This window comes from Lissotriton vulgaris, chromosome 7, assembly GCF_964263255.1.
Source record: "Lissotriton vulgaris chromosome 7, aLisVul1.2, whole genome shotgun sequence".
In the NCBI taxonomy this organism is placed as follows: Eukaryota; Metazoa; Chordata; class Amphibia; order Caudata; family Salamandridae; genus Lissotriton; species Lissotriton vulgaris.
This window is the reverse complement of record NC_141695.1, coordinates 418,294,174-418,312,820: the sequence shown is the minus strand read 5'-3', so window position 1 is coordinate 418,312,820 and position 18,647 is coordinate 418,294,174.

Here is an 18,647-nt window from a genome sequence, read left to right as displayed (position 1 = left end):
CGCTTCTGCTGGCCCTGTGCACACTCACCTGTGCGCTTCCGTTCAGCTGTTGTGAACTAATGTGATTGGTGATTTTTATTTAACCACGGTGGGCTCTCATGTTATGGAATTATTTAAAATCAACAAGTTATGTAAAAAGCCGCCTCACTGCCGCTTCTGCTGGCCGTGTGCACACTCTCCTGTGCGCTTCTGTTCAGCTGTTGTGAAACTTATGTGATTGGTGCTTTTTATTAGGTCTCGCTGGTGTTAGCAGCACTTAGCGCTGCTCCAGCGAAAGACCTATTGTTGTGGGTTTCCTGGGAATGGCTGAGAGGGGGTGGTTACGCGCATAACCTCGGCGATTTCACCTCGTGGACGCGCTTCAGCTGGCGAGCTCGCATCACGTGTTCAGACTCTCCTGGGCGCTGCAGCTCTGGTGTTGTGAACGTGCCGAACGTGCCTAATGACCGCGCCTAATGACTTCCGTCTATCAGTCTAGCCGTCAATGTACCCCGACGCCCCCACTCACCGGGTCTCTCATACTCCTCTCGTCCTGTCCCGCGGTAGTGGAGCTGCACAGGATTCATAGGCGGCTAGCTCCCTTCCCTTCACAGGAGCGCAGGGTAGGCACCCGTCCGCTTCCTGTCTGTGCTGGTGGCCCCGCCCTCAAGCAGGCAGTCCCTGGCAGTCCAGCCTGGCTTCCTGTGTCTCGCCCGTGCAGAGGGACCGGAAACACTCAATCCAAGAGCAGTGTTTCTCAGTAGTGTCTACCAACTTTGTTTGATGCGCTCTAAGCTTTCAATTAGCTAGATAAGAATATTTACATTTTAAAGAGCTGCGAATGTTGCTGTATACAAGGAAGCGTGATAGGCCAAGAATCACACAAGCTGAGGAAGTGGGGAGCCGGGATCCCAACTTAGGTTTCTTCTTCGAGAGAGACACACTTTCTGCTCTGCCCCAGCTCACCTCAGTGTGAAGTTCCAACGCTCACTCTGACCTGAATGGCAAATTTATTTACTCTTATAGCCTTAGACAAATGTTACCATTTATAGACTGTTTTAGGAGGAAAAAAGATTGCCTCAGCTGTGCGAGATCCTGTCTTCCTTGGATCCACCTGTTGGGCAGACTTCACTGCAGGCTCTCTGAGCTGGATGCACCCTGTTTAGTGGCCTCTTTATGCCGGGTGAGACCACCGCCTTTATCCTCTGGGACTCTCTCCCAGCCTCTCATGGCCCTTCCTGTGAGATTTAAGCAGACCTCTTCTCTGAGGTATTGAGCCCCCTCAAACCCCATTGGGCCCCTGTTCAGTGCAGCTCGCCAAGATCCCCTCCGGGCTCTTTGCCTGAGGGGAGCCAAACCACTGTCCCTTCATCGAGGACCTCCATGGGGTGCACATCCAACCATTCCTATTTGTACTGCAGAATGCAGACCCACTGCCCCTTCCTCTTGGCCCGGCCTGTGGGGCTTATAGCGTGATGTCTCTGTCTGTAGAGGGCACCTGTGCATGAACCCCCCTCACTGGGCCCCGTCTGTGGAATGCAGGGGTAATGTCCTTCCATAGAAGCCCCCATAGGGTGCGCATCCCCCCAACCCTTTCCCATTTGTACTGCAGAGCCAGAGTGCAGAACAACTGGCCCTTCCTCGTGGCCTGGCCTGTGGGGCTTATAGCGAGATTTCTCTGCCTGTAGAAGGCAGGTCTCCATTAACCCCCTTCCTGCTCCCACACCTGCGGAATGCAAAGGGTAATGTCCCTCGGTCTGTACCAGTTCCCACTCCCTCACACCCTGACACTTTCAGCTTCTGCTCTGCCTTTCCCCTCCGGGTTGAGGGTCCTGCGGGTGGGTGCGCTGCTTGATGGGACTTGGGAGCCCCCTCCCCGCATATGCTCCCAAGTACTGAGTGCTTTAACGCCAATTAGGGGCGGCTGCCAGACAGCCCCATTGAGCGCCGCCGGCCCCTGAATGCATCTGCCTAGAAATGAACACGAGGCGGGGAGTGGGTGAATGGTCAGGAGAGGGGGCTCTCCCGGAGGAAGGGGCGGGGAGCTATGATTTTATGGAGCACTCAGAAGCAGCGCCTTTCAGATTTATGTGCACTTCGACAACCGCAAGATCTGAGGAATCCCTTCGAGGGGGCATCAGACTGACTTTTGGAACCTTCTCAAAGCGGGCTGGGGCTGATCTCTGGATGGTGCTTGGCATCAATAGTAATGTTTCCAAATTACCATCATGACTCTGGGCAATAGCTTGCTTAATCTTCCCGACGGCCCCCCGGCGCCTAGAGACACTTACGGGTGACTGTGCCGCTTTACAAATGTGGATTATCATGTCATATGCTGGGATTCCCATATAACTGTAATTACTAATCAAAGGCCGGTTTAATATCCCACCTGCATTCTGTTAGCCCCGCACAGCTGGCCAGGGGGCGTCCTCCGCAGAGGGGTCTGGGCTGCTGCTGCCCTCCACTGCACTACAGCTAGTGCATACTGGCCGGGGTCTGCAGGAAAACACACAGCTGATACAGCGCCTCTCAAGAGACAACCGCATGGGAGCTACGCAAATGTTTATAAGTGTGAATGCGGTGGCACTGGTGCCTCTCTGGTGCCTATTAGACTCGCAAGTCCAGGGGAAAAAAACAATTTTGTGTTTGTAATTATTTTGGTGCATTTAAGACAGAGCTGCACGAAACTTCATCTTAAAAGGATGCCCTGCCACGGTCTAAGGTAGCTCTGTGCCACCATGGCTCACTGCTTTTCTCTGCCTGGCCACAGGCTCTGGTGACTTGAGAAATCCGTGGCTCACAGGGCTCGGGTGGCTTCCTGACACTGTGGAACTGTTCCTTCTATGTTGTCTCAGGGATACCCGTCTCTGTCGGAATCTGGCCTTCCCCTGGCACGGCTAGCATTGGGATTCTGTGGCACACAGTACTCTGCGCCGCCACAGGCGGGGACTCACTAGAGTCAAATCTGTAGTTGCACAGTTCATTAAAACAAGCATTTGCAGTGCAATAGGTCTTGCATTTGCGAGAGTTTGAGCTATTGGCATTGTGAATGGCAATGCCTTTTATTAAAAGTGTTTGAAAACCTGCAAGCTGTGCGTAAACAAGCACTTTGTAATTGTAGTCCTTGCTTATGAGAAGCAAAGCTGGCAGTCTCTTTTACTGACAGCCTTGCTTCTCGTAAGCAAGGACTATACGTACAAAGTGCATGTTTATGCATGGCTTGTAGGTTTTCAAAACAAAAGAATAAAAGGCATTGTCATTTACAATGCCAATAGCTCCAACTCTTGCAAATGCGAGACCTATTGCATTGCAAATGCTTGTTGTCTCTGTGAGGACATGCTGATCATTATGGTGTATCTGTGTGTATATTCATCTGTGCCGACTGGCACACTAAAGTATCGGCTGCAAAAATCGTAGCACAAAGATCTGTTGGCTAAAAAAGCAGGACAGGTTGATATGGGGCTGTTTTGTAGCTAATGGTGCAGGATGGTCACAAGCAATATTCATCACCAATATTCAGTAACCACTAACAATATTCAATTCAATTCCATTCCTTTATTCGGTTTTCATGAAGATACAAAAACCATAAAAGTACAATTTTAAAAACGTTGGTTAAAAAAAGTTACATTTCATTCTCTACTTACAATAAATAATTTTTAAAAATTACAAATTCAATCAATGAGGTACATTACAGCAAAAAAAAAGCCAAAATTGAGAATCAATGTTCGAAGACAGCTAATACATCATTAAAACACAACTGGAGAACATCTTATTTTCACACAGAGTGTACAGCCCCAATCTCTACTCCAGGTTTTTTCTGTGCCTGACACAGTGCTTCAGAAATTGGGCAATATTTTTTGTAAAACCCACTGCATCCAGGAATTGCAAGGCGAGGAATGCTGGGCGGCATTGTCTCACACCCAAAAATTTTAAGATAGGTATTACAAATCTTTTCCTCAACTTTTTATAAAATTTACAGAACAAAACCAGGTGCATTGATGTTTGCACTGATTGGCAAACTTTTGGCCCAGTCATTCAATTGGGGAAGGTTATCAGATGGTGGAATATGTTCAGCCTATACCGTGTCAGAACAAACCTATCATATCCGATCAGGTTGTACGTTAGATATGGTTGTATTGTTAAAGTGGTTTGAATCATTAGGTTATATTGGACTGAACTTTTGTTTACATCCATAACTAATCGGAGCCCTTCCAAATGACTCATGCACTGTTTTTTAAACATTTTCCTAGGAAACTGTGCTATCACTACGGGATTATAGTAGTACTTTGAAAGACCCAGATCAAATAAGAAATTTTTCACGTACATGAGCCACCCAATCTTATGTACATTTTCAAGGCCGTCAGTCTTTCAGAAGCTCCTGGTTAAATAATGTTTTAGGAGATGACCAGATACGATGCCATAGTAGGACTGGTTGTACTTTTACTATCGTCAAAAACAAGGTTGGTGGAGGGTCTAAGGGGAAAATTATTTAAAGACCAAAGGACAGACAAACCCCTTATTCAAAGTATAACAATACAAAAAGGACTGTCAATGGTCTATACAACTAATGATGGTCCGGTGTGGGACACACCATCTCAAACTGTTTTGATTTTTGGTACGATCCATCACTGGTGGTTCCTTGGGTTTGGAGAAGCAAATAATTCCAACAGGTGTGTGGCTCCTTAACCGGACCATCTTTGGTTCTAGCCCAGATGATGAAGCTCTGCCATATGGGTGGGCTGATGGGATTCATTTCCTTTTTGTTGTACACTTTTACAGGTAGACAGACACAGAGTCCGTCACATTTTTCTTTTCTTTGCCCCCATTAGTTGTATAGACCATTGACAGTCCTTTTTGTATTGTTGTACTTTTACTATGTCAGTAATATGCGGTATTCCTAGTTCTACATGGCAGTTAAATGTGGAGGTACCTCGTGGGACTGCCAACAAATACCTCAAAAAGGCATTTTCAACTCTCTGTAGCGCATTAACCCCTCCATAGCCCCAGACTCCAGCCCTGTATATTGCTGTGCTGATACATTTAGCTTGATATATCTGGACCATCTCCACCAGTGGCCTCTTACCTAGCCTCTGCGCAAAATTAACCAGTGCCGTGGTGGTCCTCATAAAGAGTAATTTCCTGGCATTTATTTCTCGTCTCCACGAGCGCTTATCATCAATTAAAAAACTTAAATAAGGGTATGTAGTAGTAGGTTCTAACTTTACATTTTCAATAAAAATGTCCTTGTCCTGTTTCTTTCTCCCTGTTTCACAGCTCATTACAAAGGTTTTTTTGATACTTATTTTTAAGTCTAAGTTGGCCATAAAAATGTAGTACCTATTAAGGGCACGTTGTAATTCTAGAGAAGTTCAGGCTATAATTACAGCATAGTCTGCATAGAGTAGGGTGGGTATTCAACGCTTCTGTAGCAGAGGTAGGTCCTGGCACCCCTCCAACACCGCCTGTTCAAGGCCATTTGTATAGAGTGTAAAAAGGAAGGGTGCCAGGACACAACCCTGCCTAACCCGGTCTCCACTTTGAACGATATCGTAAGATCCCCGCCTATGCCAAACCTCACCCTGGCCGTGGCTTTCACATATAGTTCTCTTAGAAAATGAACTATGGAGATCTCTACATCCATCATTTCTAAAGTTCTCCAAAGTTTAACATGGCTTACACAATCAAATGCAGCGGTTAGGTCTACATAGGTCATATATAGCTTCCCCCCTTTGCATTCACATATTTTCCCATTAAGAGAGTCAGGTTAAGGGCATGCTCCATAGTACCCAGACCTTCCCTGAACCCGAATTGGAGGTCGAACAGTACTTCATTATCGTCCACCCATTGCTGTAAGCGGTTAAGGACGATACAACCTGCCACTTTGCCCAATGAATCTAATAAGGACATAGGGCGAAAGCATGCCGGATTCTGTTGGTTTCCTTTCTTAAATATCGGGACCAGGATTGATTCTGACCATGAGTCAATGAGCCTTACTGTGCACGTGGCTTCTAACACTCTTGTCAGTATTGGGGTCCATAGGTCCATGTTGTACTTAAAAAGATCGACTGGCACCCCATCGGGGCCTGGAGCCTTTCCCCCTTTACTGGCCTTTAAAGCCTGCTCGACGTCTGTTGGGGTGATATCAAGGGCTATGGGAAAACTTACAGAGTTAAAATGAGGACTTATCTTAGCGTTATCTTCTATCACATGGTTCTCCTTGGTGTTAAGACCAAAAATCTGAGAGAAATCTTCTAACCAGTGTTTTTCATCAATGGCAATTTCATTTGTCGGCTTATCCCTAATTTCTGAGAGAAAGGGAGATTTAACAACCCTCCAAAAGGCACTGCTATCCTTGTTCCTACAGCTTTTATGTAGTTCTTCCCAGGTTTCTTTTTTTAGTTCAGCTTTTCTAGATTTTATATCCTGGTTAGATGCTTTTCTAAGCTGACTGATTTCGTATCTATCCCTCTCTTCTTTATGGAGGGCAATTTGTAGCTCAGAATATGCTTTTGTACAGGTCTTATTAAACCAACTTTTGCTCTTACCTTTCCTTTGCTTTTGTTGGACTCTCAATGTTTCCTTTATCACCTTTATGATTTCCATAAAACTACTTAAAACCTCTTGGTATGAAGTTGAGAAATCCAAACATTTCATTATGGAATTTAGGGAATTCATTACCACTTTCGTAGTTTCTTGTGGGTCAACGTTATCCCATTTAAGAGAGTACCCATTTATTCTGTCAATAGTCAAGTTTTTTTGCCTGAACTTTCTCTCCGACTTGCTTTTGCCGGAATTGCACAGACATAGTATTGAAACACTGCTTGGAAAATGGTCACTAATGGCATTATCGTGCGTACTAAAATTCAACAGAGGGACGCAAACCTGTTTGATGCAAAAATGAAATCTATAATGGTAGTAGCTCCTCTGCCATTAAAAGTCTGTGTGAGTGGGATTGGGGTGACACCAGTTCATTGGCAAAACCCAATTCCAAAAGAAATAATGTCTCATATAAGCATTCGCCACATGTTGTATGAGGGAAATGGGCTAAATTTGTACTATTCTCATCAGTTAAACCACATGTTAGATTACTGTTATGTCCACATGGTGTTAAAGTGAAGTCAGCCCCCCCATATAACAAAAACACTTTGGATACACTTATTCTGAATTTCCAGCAGGGTAAAACGAATTTCTTTTAAGGTTGTAGTCAACTGGTCCTTGTGCATGTTGTTATAGAAATTAACCAGTACAAGCTTTTCTTGTTTATTCGTATTAAGGTTTATGATTTGAAAATTAGGTTCTGACTGGGAGGAAATTATTTCCTTAATCCCAAAGAGATTGGAAATATATCAATCCTCCCTTGGCCCTCCCAGAAATAGAGGGAATCGCAGCCGTAAAATAAGTCTAATACCCTTCAATATGTACGGATGAAACGCGTGGGCTGTACTGTTTTTCTACCACACAACGGAATAAAGAAATCAAAATTGAGGAGCCTTGTTCATGTTATTATTTGGATCTGAACTTGTTCTATTGTTGGTATTTTGTGGCGCACCTGTGCTTTTGTTTATATTATTGAGTTCCTGCTGGAACTAGCACTGTGATGCTGGGTGCCAATCAGTGTGCACACGTTTCCTATGATGATAGAAAGAGAATCTTATTATTAGAGTAACTGTAGGTTAGGTGCTGACACTAAGAAGGCCCCACTGTCTACTCGGGTTTCTACCCCTCAATATGTACTACAGTAGTGGCCCAGGTCTCTTGTAGACGAGCACATTAAATTTACCAGAAAAATCGAGCCATAAGTCACTATACATTTTTGATCGTAGGCCCGCTATGTTCCAGAAAGAGATATTCAAAATGATTTTGTTAGAAGTTCCTGCCTGTTTGATATCATGTACGGTCGACCCCAGCTGAGTTTCAAGGTTCTTCATGTTACCCGAAGTTCCCTGTTCTTTCTCCATGATTATATGTGATACTAACCCACTGCTAACTGCCTCACTTTCAGCATTGGGGATCTGGGGGATCAAATTGATGATTCATTTCTAAGTTTAAAGCCTGTAGACTAAAATTGAGGGTGGTATCTGAACAGAGTGGTCCAGGCGTAGTGTATTCTACCTGAATCCAGGGATATATAGGATATGGCTGATCCAGTCAATCTATCTCTTCCAGGCCTGAGAGCGTAGTGAACCTATTAAAAATCGGGAGGTTATAACAATAACAATATTAATTCACACAGAATGAGTACAGCACAGGCAGTAGCAGTTCAATTTTCACTAACACACAGAATAGATACAGTTATATAGGTGAAGAAGGCAGTTGCTTAGGGTGGCAAGTAAAGTGGATGCCAAATACTAGGGAAACTATTCAAAATTAAAAAAAGAATGAAAATAAAAAAAAACCTTGTCCTAGGTCTTCCTTTGGCCCTTAGAGTGGGAAGCACTGATTCCTTGGTTTTCCTAGGGCACCTATTGCTGAAAGCAAGTATTGGCCACCGAATTTACAACATAAGCATCTCTTGTCCTAGAACACTTTGGAGTTCTCATTGCATAGGGTTTGAAAATAGTAAATAAGCGCAGTGGGCATGGGGTAATGTGGAAGTACAGTGGATGAGATACTCCCAATAGATGAGGCAACAACAGCATGGTATCCATTTACAGGGTACAAATAGAGTAAATCATCAAATATAGTATTGTGTTAGGTTTTGTAGTACACATCTGAAATGTATCCAGTTGTAGAATCCTTATTATATAGATCTAGAGATCTCATCTCGAGAACTGTGCCCAGTTCTAGGACAACAATCTGGTGGGATGTGTTGAGCTATGAAGGCTGCCTTAAGAGTAGGCTGTTGAGTTCTTGAGGTCACATTCTTATTGTAGAACGTCTGGAGGTCACCCTGAAATACTGTATCAGTTACCTCAAATCATTACTGGAGTATTGTGTCCCATCCTTGTCCTATAGTAGTGTTTCTATCATTAGAAGTATCATGTTTACTAGTGTGCCAAATTATGGGTCATATCTCAAGTTTGGCAGTCAGTTCTGTTTGTCATAACTGCATAACGGGGGGAAATTTGTGAATTCTCCTTATGTGTATTTTGTAAAGTTCTCAATATTTTTCTATGGATGACTGCCATCACTTTCTGTGCCAGCTCTGTAGGCCACCTCTTTGTTCATCACCTCACTATTCAACACTTAGAGATCCACCTGGCCAACAATGTCAGACCCCATGGACAAAACATCATATCCTACCCAACAACACCCTTCTCATCCTCTCACTATCTGAAGACCCCTCCAATGCGATGGCCAACTTCCGCAGGTACATGACGTGCTTCGCCGACTGGATGAAAGACAACTGCCTAAAACTCAAAACAGACAACATTGAAGTACTGATCGTTGGGAACACCTCCCAGTGGCACCTGGTGGCCACCCGCACCTTCGCATCATCTTGGACAGCAAACTCACTTTAAAAAAAAGCCAGGTCAATGCGGTCTCCTCCCCATGCTTCTGCAATCTCCGCAAGATCTTCACATGGCTCCCCATCAATTCAAGACGAACCATCACACAAGCGCTAGTCACCAGCCACGTGGACTACAGCAACACACTCTATGTAGGAGTCCCCTCGCACATCTTGAAGAGACTGAAGACCATACAGAATTCAGCAGCCAGACTCATCAACCTTCCAAAGCAGACCGACATCAACCCTCCCCTCAAAAAACTCCATTGGCTCCCTGATCAGAAGAGATGTCAATTTAAGATGTTAATCCACACCTACAAAGCCCTACACAACCAAGGACTAGCATATATCAACCACCACCTAAACTGCCACCTACCCTACAGACTACCTGCACTGCGCCTCCTTCCCCCTCACTCACAACCCCAACATCCGCCAAATCAACTGTGGAGGATGCTTCTTCTACCTTGCTGCGCAGTCCTGGAATTGCCTCCCCTCACCTCTGCACCTCATCCAATCTACTAGAATTTATAAAAGACCTGGTTGTTCAACTGAACTCTACCTAGCACTGGCGATTAGCCGTGCTATATTAGTAATGACTGATTGATTGGTTGACCTCTTTGGTGTTATATGCACTTCTGGGGTTCCCCAGCGCTGCATTATGACCTTTTCTGGAGGACATATTTGTAGGGTTGTGGCCAGCTCTAGAGGCTACCCCAGGTGCATTGTTGTTTTTAGAGACCACACCACCAGATCACATCCGGTTCCAATGGTGTGCTCTCTACTGTGGGCAATTCCCAAGTCACATGTGAAGTGTTATGTCCAGTTTCCGAATCTCCCTCTAGTGTATTGCTTCAAATTCAAGAGACTAACTGCCATATTGTGTCAAGTTCTGTAAGCTGTTGTTTGCTCTGTTGTCAACTTTAAAGCACATATCATTGAGTGGTTTGGCCATGTCTACAGGTCACCTTCCGGAGTGCTGTGTTATTTTTGGAGGACACTTCTGGAATGTTGTGTTCAGTTCTGTGGCCTCATCTGGAGAACTGTGTCAGAAGCTTAAAGTTCCATGTGGCATACCATGTCCAGTTTATGATGCCTCACCTGGAGTATTGCCACTGTCTTAGGATGCAATGTTCTGCATATTATGTTGAGGAGTCCACATCTGGAGCTTGTCAAGTTGTGGCAGTCACATCTCAGGTATCTTATCCATTTTTTGAGGTCCGGAATGGGCATTACTTTCAGGTGCAGAAGGCACATTGGCGTATTGTGTCCACTGCTTGAGTGCTGACGCTTGCATTTTGTCTCAGGCTGTATAGCATGCAGCTCTGAAAGTTACATTGTTTGAAAGCATTTGTTTATTGATGGTGTGTTTGTGTGTATGGATAAATGAGCAAGTGTATGAGTGAGTAGCGGTACAGCTGACTGCATGACTTGATGGCTGAGTGGGTACATGGAGAAGTATGAGTGGGGATAAATCTGTGGATGGGTGGATGAAGGTGGATGCTTATCCATGTGGCATTATTAGTCTGCCCTAATAAAGAGGGACATCGGACAAGAAGAAATATATTGCTGGCTTCCCTACACAGAGAAACATAAAAAAGTAGGTATTTTTCTTTATGAACTCCTTCCATGAAAAGAAGAAGTCTTGTAGTTCAAACTTTCCCTACTCAAGCTCAGCACAGCCAAGAAAATTTTTGTTTTGATTGCTTCTTTATTCACACTATGTTATAATATGGGTATTTGTAAAGCTCACATCTCCCCTATGAGGGTATCCTGGCACTGAAGAGCAGCAATGGTTTGGGCAGGTGTGTGCAAAGCCAAGGCCGAGACTAGGTGAAGAACCATGTCTTCTGTTTCTTGTGAAATTCAAGGACTGAGGAGCTGGCTCTGAAGTGCGGGGATTGGTCATTCCAGGCTTTAAGAGCAATGTAGAAGAAGACCCAGTCTCCAGATCTTGTTCTGCATTAGCATAGGATTTGTACGAGTAGGAGTCTGGCTGAACGGAGGTGTCAGGTAAGTATGTGAAAGTTATTGTGATTGTTGATGTAGGGGGGACAATGTTGTGTAAAGCTTTGTATTTGTGTGTGAGGAGTTTGATGATCATTCTTACACTGTGTAAGGATAAAAATTGCAAAGGGATTTATTCAAATAGTTGTTCTTGTTCTGTGAGAGACTCCCTCTTTTTGAATGATCACCACCATTTTTTTGAGACTGGAATTTCTGATTTTTTTAGCTTTTCACTCTAGGGTACTGCCCACTGGCGTAACACAGGCCCCCGCAACCCCCGCAGTGCGGGTGGGCCTCGTGCTCCTGGGGGGCCCCCGGCCGGGCCCCCCTCCTCACTCACGTCATAGAATACACTAAGTGTGTGTGTGGCTCTAAAGTGTTAGCATCGCGGGCCCCGGGCCGGCCGTAGGGCCCCCTGAGACAGTGACACAGTGCAACTTTTGAAATGGGGGGGGCGGCGGGGCCCGCGGCCCTCAGCGGGCCCCTGCGAGTGTTTGAAAATGGTGCAGGGCGGGGCCCCGGCCGGGACAGACACTGCAGTGGGACTGGAGCGAAGTCTTCAAAATGGCCGGGCCCCGGCCGGCGGGCGGGCGGGCCGTCCCGAGTAGTCTGAAATGGTGCTGTCACTGTGTGCACCGTGTGCGGGGCCCACGAGAGAGCAACAAGTGAAGGGGGGGGGGGGGGAGTGTGGCAATGCACCAATCTGACCAGACCAATCACCAATGCATTTTTTACTTGTTGTCTTGTCCACAGTCTTGGCCGTTGACCCGCCACTGGTCTCGAATGAATTTGAATCTGAAATGGCGGCAGGCGGACAGGGAGGGACAGAGAAGACTTTCCTTCATTTCCATTCCTGGTTCCGCCGCCGTGTATGCGCGTGCCGTGTGGGGGGCGGGCTGCTGGTGTGTGTGATGACCAATACCAGGCATCGGGCCCTGGGCCCAGGGGTACAACACTGTCGGGCGGCCCAATAAGCAGTAAGGTCAGCGCAGGGTCGGATTGGGATCACAATTCGGCCCGGGCACTGACGAAAAAAGTGGCCCACATTCAAGAGGCGTGGCCCATATTTAAGGGGCGTGGCCCACATTCAAGGGTCGTGCCCTTTCATGAAACACCATTTGCACAGACAAGGAATGAAAGTGGGAGGATACTGTTCTTGCACAGGACACAGGGCCAAGGTGACAATGGCCTACATGCTGAGCAACTACAAAAAAATTGCAAGGCCCCTTTTCGTCACAAAATTATTCCAGCCCTCCAGCACTGGAGCACCTGAAAAGCAGCAAAGCCCCTGCTATTACTAACCTACTTAGCCCTCCCCAGACCTTCAGCTCAGGAGCACATGAACAGAGGTAAGGCCCCTGCAATTAGTAAATTAATCAACCCTCCAGGCCTTGGGAAAATGTCCTGGCAGGGGAGCACAAAACACAGCTGCTGGGTCATCCAAGGTAGCCAGGTAGCCAGGGGGAGGCTGAGGTGAAGCTGGTGCATGGGAAGTGCCTTCCTAGTGTGTTCTGGCAGTTTGAGTATTTACCATTTACTGTAGTATTACCCTGGTATGGTACCCTTTTGTAACTTGCACACGTCACTTTTCTCTTGTAACACACTGTTTGCTACCTCTCACTTTTGTTTGCTTTAGATACTTGCACAAGTGCCACCATTGCCTACGTAACATTTGTTCTTGTCCTGGAGTGTCTGACATTAATCGCAGTATTATACCTCTACTTGTAGTTTGTACGCTTTTGTAACCTGCACACATATCACTTTTTCCTCCTGTAATGTATCGTTTGCTCCTCTTGTATTTTGGTTGCTCACTATTGTCACTTGGTCCATGTAACTTAACGTTTGCTTTTGTAATTTGTCCACTTATAATTTTCTCCTCATATATTATTGCTGTTCCTAGTGTGAAGCGCTCTGACACCTTCGGGTAAAGTCTGCGCTATATAAAATCGCATAAAGAAATAAATAAAACAAAAAAATTCCTTACATCACCAGGCCCCCACAGCAAGACCCATTCTTCCTCGCCCACTATGCCCTGAATGTAAAGGACTGTGGGCGAGGTGTTAAGACTAACACCATTTCTGGGCTGCATGGGCGCCAGGGGGCCGAGGTGCAAATGGCTCAAAGGCCTGAGAAACACCTGGCCCCCAGGGAGGCCGATTATTACAAACAATCACCCCTGCCCAGCCTCAGCTTGATTGCTTGGCAGGGTAGGGGTGAAGGAGAGGCCACACTGAAAATCGCTGTCAGGCCGCACATTTCATTTTCTGCTTTCATTTTCTCTGTCTCTTTCTCCGTGCACTCTGTGGGCCGGTTTTTTTTCTCCCCTTTCCTAGTCCACTCTCTGTGGACTGGGACAGGGGAGAAAAAAAACGGCCCACAGAGGGCACTGAGGCACCGGCCCTTCGGCCCATGCCCGAATGCCCGCCTTGCCAATCCGCCCCTGAGGTCAGGTGTGACTGAGGTGTGGTCAGGGCCCAGGAGGGCGAGGCGCGCACGCACGTCGCATAGCCAGCCATAGATAGTGTGAATAAGTGAAAGTGAAGAAGAGAAGAAAGACAGAGAACTGAACAACGAACTTCGATTCGAAGTCGAAGACAAAAAGCGGAAAGCCAGGCCCGCCCGCCCACGCGTAGGGACTCAGTGCTCACTCGACGAGTGTGTGTGTGCAGACTACTACTCCAGTCTCCGATTCTCCAGTCCGAACCGGCGAACTCCGAAGTAAGTGCGTCACCGGGGCTCGGGGGCTTCTGCTGCGCTGGCTGCCTCCAGGCTCCAGGGGGGGTCCTTTTGCCATCACCTCCGAATTGCATTTGCACACACTGTACAAGTCAAGAAAATGATTCATACTTTTGATTAGATGAGGCAATAATATAAGATGTTTGTACTTGACTTGAAAACATGTTTTAGCCAAATGTATTGTAGGTAGGCAGGGACTGGACGGAACCGTTTTCCCCGAGGCTCCGGAAACTAGGGTGCGTGCGTGTATGCAGATGCAGTATATGGGAGAGTCGAGACTGTGCACCGTGTGAGGGGCCCCGAGAGAGCAACAAGTGAAGTGTGAAGTGGGGTTGGGGTGTGGTGGGCGGTCGAGTGGTCATTCTCCCTGCTTGTCTTAGAGACCAGGGCTCCCTTGCTTCACCTAGGGGTGCCATGTGCTGGACAGCAGGTGCTCCCCACTGCCCTACTTAAGCCTCCTTGCTTATGGCTTTCAGACACTCTCTGCAGCTTCTTTTTGCAGCAGTCATTCGCTGTGCACCTCACAGGTGCACTTTGGGTAGTTTGAGCCCACACCGCAAAGCATTATGTGGCAGCTATAATTTAATTCTTTATTTTCTGGGAAGTCAGTCGCGAATGAGAGGTACTACCTTTAAAAGCACGCTTTCTCTTGGTGTGTCCTCCTTGTTAACTTCCGGCCAATACACCTGAACGGACGGATCATTTGAAAACGCATAAGCAGCACCATCACGCAGATCCCCAGGGGCACAGGAAGGACATGCAGACACCACGCTGCTTTACAGCCTTTACCCGAGGGAGTCAATGCAGAGAATAAACAAGCATTGGAAATGCAATAGGTCTCGCACCATTAGAGTTAGTGCTTTTAGAATTGTTTATGGGTTTTTTTTGTAAATGTTTAGCATTTTTGTTTCCTGTAGCCAATGCTAAAGTATTACAAATAAAAAAAGCCATAAACATTTCTAAAAGCTCTAACTGAAATGGTCTGAGAACTATTGCACTGTGTGAGGGTGAGGGTGAGTGAGGGTGAGGGTGAGTGAGGGTGAGTGAGGGTGAGTGAAGGTGAGGGGTTGAGGGTGAGTGAGAGTGAGGGTGAGTGAGGGTGAGTGAGGGTGAGTGAGGGTGAGGGGTTGAGGTTGAGGGTGAGGTGTTGAGGGTGAGTGAGGGTGACGGTGAGTGAGGGTGAGGGTGAGTGAGGTGTTGAGGGTGAGTGAGGGTGAGGGTGAGTGAGGGTGAGGGGTTTTGGGTGAGTGAGGGTGAGGGGGAGTAGTTGAGGCTGAGTGAGGGTGAGTGAGAGTGAGGGTGAGTGAGGGGTTGAGGGTGAGTGAGTGAGGGTGAGGGGTTGAGGGTGAGTGAGAGTGAGGGTGAGTGAGGGTGAGGGGTTGAGGGTGAGTGAGGATGAGTGAGAGTGAGGGTGAGTGAGGGGTTGAGGGTGAGGGGTTGAGGGTGAGTGAGGGTTTGAGGGTGAGGGGTTGAGGGTGAGTGAGGGTGAGTGAGGGTGAGGGTGAGGGGTTGAGGGGGAGGGGTCGAGGGGGAGGGGTTGAGGGTGAGTGAGGGTGAGTGAGTGAGGGTGAGGGGTTGAGGGTGAGTGAGGGTGAGGGGTTGAGGGTGGGTGAGTGAGGGTGAGGGTTTGAGGGTGAGGGGTTGAGGGTGAGTGAGTGAGGGTGAGGGGTTGAGGGTGAGTGAGGGTGAGGGGTTGAGGGTGAGTGAGGTTGAGGGTGGTTGAGTGAGGATGAGTGAGAGTGAGGGTGAGTGAGGGGTTGAGGGTGAGGGGTTGAGGGTGAGTGAGTGAGGGTGAGGGGTTGAGGGTGAGTGAGGGTGAGGGTGAGTGAGGGTGAGTGAGGGTGAGGGGTTGAGGGTGAGTGAGGATGAGTGAGAGTGAGGGTGAGTGAGGGGTTGAGGGTGAGGGGTTGAGGGTGAGTGAGGGTGAGGGTGAGTGAGGGTGAGGGGTTGAGGGTGAGTGAGGGTGAGTGAGGGGTTGAGGGTGAATGAGGATGAGTGAGAGTGAGGGTGAGTGAGGGGTTGAGGGTGAGTGAGGGGTTGAGGGTGAGTGATGGTCAGGGTGAGTGAGGGTGAGGGTGGGTGAGGGGTGAGGGTGAGTGAGGGTGAGTTTGAGGTATTGAGGGTGAGTGAGGGTGAGGGGTTGAGGGTGAGTGAGGGTGAGGGTGAGTGAGGGTGGGGGTTGAGGGTGAGGGGTTGAGGGTGAGGGGTTGAGGGTGAGGGGTTGAGGGTGAGTGAGTGAGGGTGAGGGGTTGAGGGTGAGTGAGGGTGAGGGGTTGAGGGTGAGTGAGGGTGAGGGGTTGAGGGGGAGGGGTTGAGGGTGAGTGAGGGTGAGGGGTTGAGGGTGAGTGAGGGTGAGGGGTTGAGGGTGAGTGAGGGTGAGGGCGAGTGAGGGTGAGGGGTTGAGGGTGAGGGGTTGAGGGTGAGGGTGAGGGGTTGAGGGTGAGTGAGTGAGGGTGAGTGAGGGTGAGTGAGGGTGAGGGGTTGAGGGGGAGGGGTTGAGGGTGAGTGAGGGTGAGGGGTTGAGGGTGAGTGAGGGTGAGTGAGGGTGAGGGGTTGAGGGTGAGTGAGGGTGAGGGGTTGAGGGTGAGTGAGGGTGAGTGTGAGTGAGGGTGAGGGGTTGAGGGTGAGTGAGGGTGAGTGAGGGTGAGGGTGAGGCTGAGGGGTTGAGGGTGAGTGAGAGTGAGTGTTGTGAGAGAGGGGTGATGAGGCCTGGTTGTTGTGAGAGAGGGGTGATGAGTCCTGGTTGTTTTGAAGTACAGCTGATGAGGCCTGGTTGTTGTGAAGTATCTGACTTTCTTGTGAAGACAAGTGCGTCATAAGCTTAAACAAGAGCCTTGCATTCTCTGTTCCCGATCCTTGCACCCATGCATGGCTCGGGTCTCAGGGCAGCTACCAGGAGTTCTAACAGCTCTCATCAGGTTTCTACAGCTAGTTCCCCGGTTTTGTGGGCTGGGCATGAATAGTGGGCAAGAAACAGCTAATTATAGAAGGGCCGCTTTTGAATGAATTAATTAATAAACCTTTACACCGCAGATATTCAAAGGTCAAGCCACTGATGAGTTGTGATGTTTTGTTTTGTAAGAGGTGTTAAGCTGACTTGCAGGCGCCGGAGAGAATTCACACGGCAATTTGCCCGCCTCCGTTTCAGTTGCAGCCTGTTTATGAGCTCAGCAGCAAGGTTTTGGTTGGTTAATCACAGGAACCCTCAAGAGGTGTAGAATTAAATGTTAAACCTGAGGTAGGATGGGGCCTTCCCACGGCTGCATTTATCCACAGTCCGGCTTCCAGGAAGAGGTGAGGTGAGTGGCACACGTCTGTCTCGTATGTGACAAAAAACAACCTAGGCAACCCACACTGAACAATGCAATATATTTAAGGACAAATGGCTACAATTAATTAGGAAAATATATGTTTTTTATTTTAAGGCTTGTAAAAACACAACATATGACACAAATAAAGAAAGAAACATTCAACATCAATAAAATCATATATCACATAATGGAATTAAAAAATTCATATAATGGTGACAATTAATAACAGCATATATGAAATAAGTTAAAAGACAGAAAGTGGCAAATTGAGTCTCTACGCGCGTTTCGGCGAACCATCGTCTTCTTCTGGAGTAGCCACACAAGCTAGGTAATATTCAAGGTTTACGTCACAGGTCGATAGAACTCTCAGTTGATGTCCAGATATTTTCTGGCTAATTGATGTATTTTAAATGCTCATGTGCTGTGACCTGATTTGGTACATCCCGCCTGCCGGATAAATCTTGTGGGTAAGTATAGTTTGATTTTGATAGATTTTGTAGGTCTTAGATTTCTCAAATACTTCAAGTTTCATAGGTATTTGTCGATTTATTTAAAAGATCTCCCTGCCCGAAGTATTCGGCAGAGCTCTTAAAGTTGAAGGATTAAAAAGATCTCCCTTAGAGTTTAAGAGGAGGTGCTCATAAAAGGAAGCTTGTTTTAGATGCACCAAGGATATAAGGTGGTTTCGTTTAAAAGATCTCCCTGCCCGAGTGGTTCGGCAGAGCTCTTTGTAGATAGTAAAAAGGATCTCCTGTCTGAAGGTAGCAGCAGGGCTCTAAAAGTCCGGCGGCGGGATTGCAAACCGAGACGCCACTCGTCGCTGTTGAGCCGCCATCCTTCACTGCAATCCCGCCGCCGGACTTTTAGAGCCCTGCTGCTACCTTCAGACAGGGAGATCCTTTTTACTATCTACAAAGAGCTCTGCCGAACCACTCGGGCAGGGAGATCTTTTAAACGAAACCACCTTATATCCTTGGTGCATCTAAAACAAGTTTCCTTTTATGAGCATCTCCTCTTAAACTCTAAGGGAGATCTTTTTAATCCTTCAACTTTAAGAGCTCTGCCGAATACTTCGGGCAGGGAGATCTTTTAAATAAATCGACAAATACCTATGAAACTTGAAGTATTTGAGAAATCTAAGACCTACAAAATCTATCAAAATCAAACTA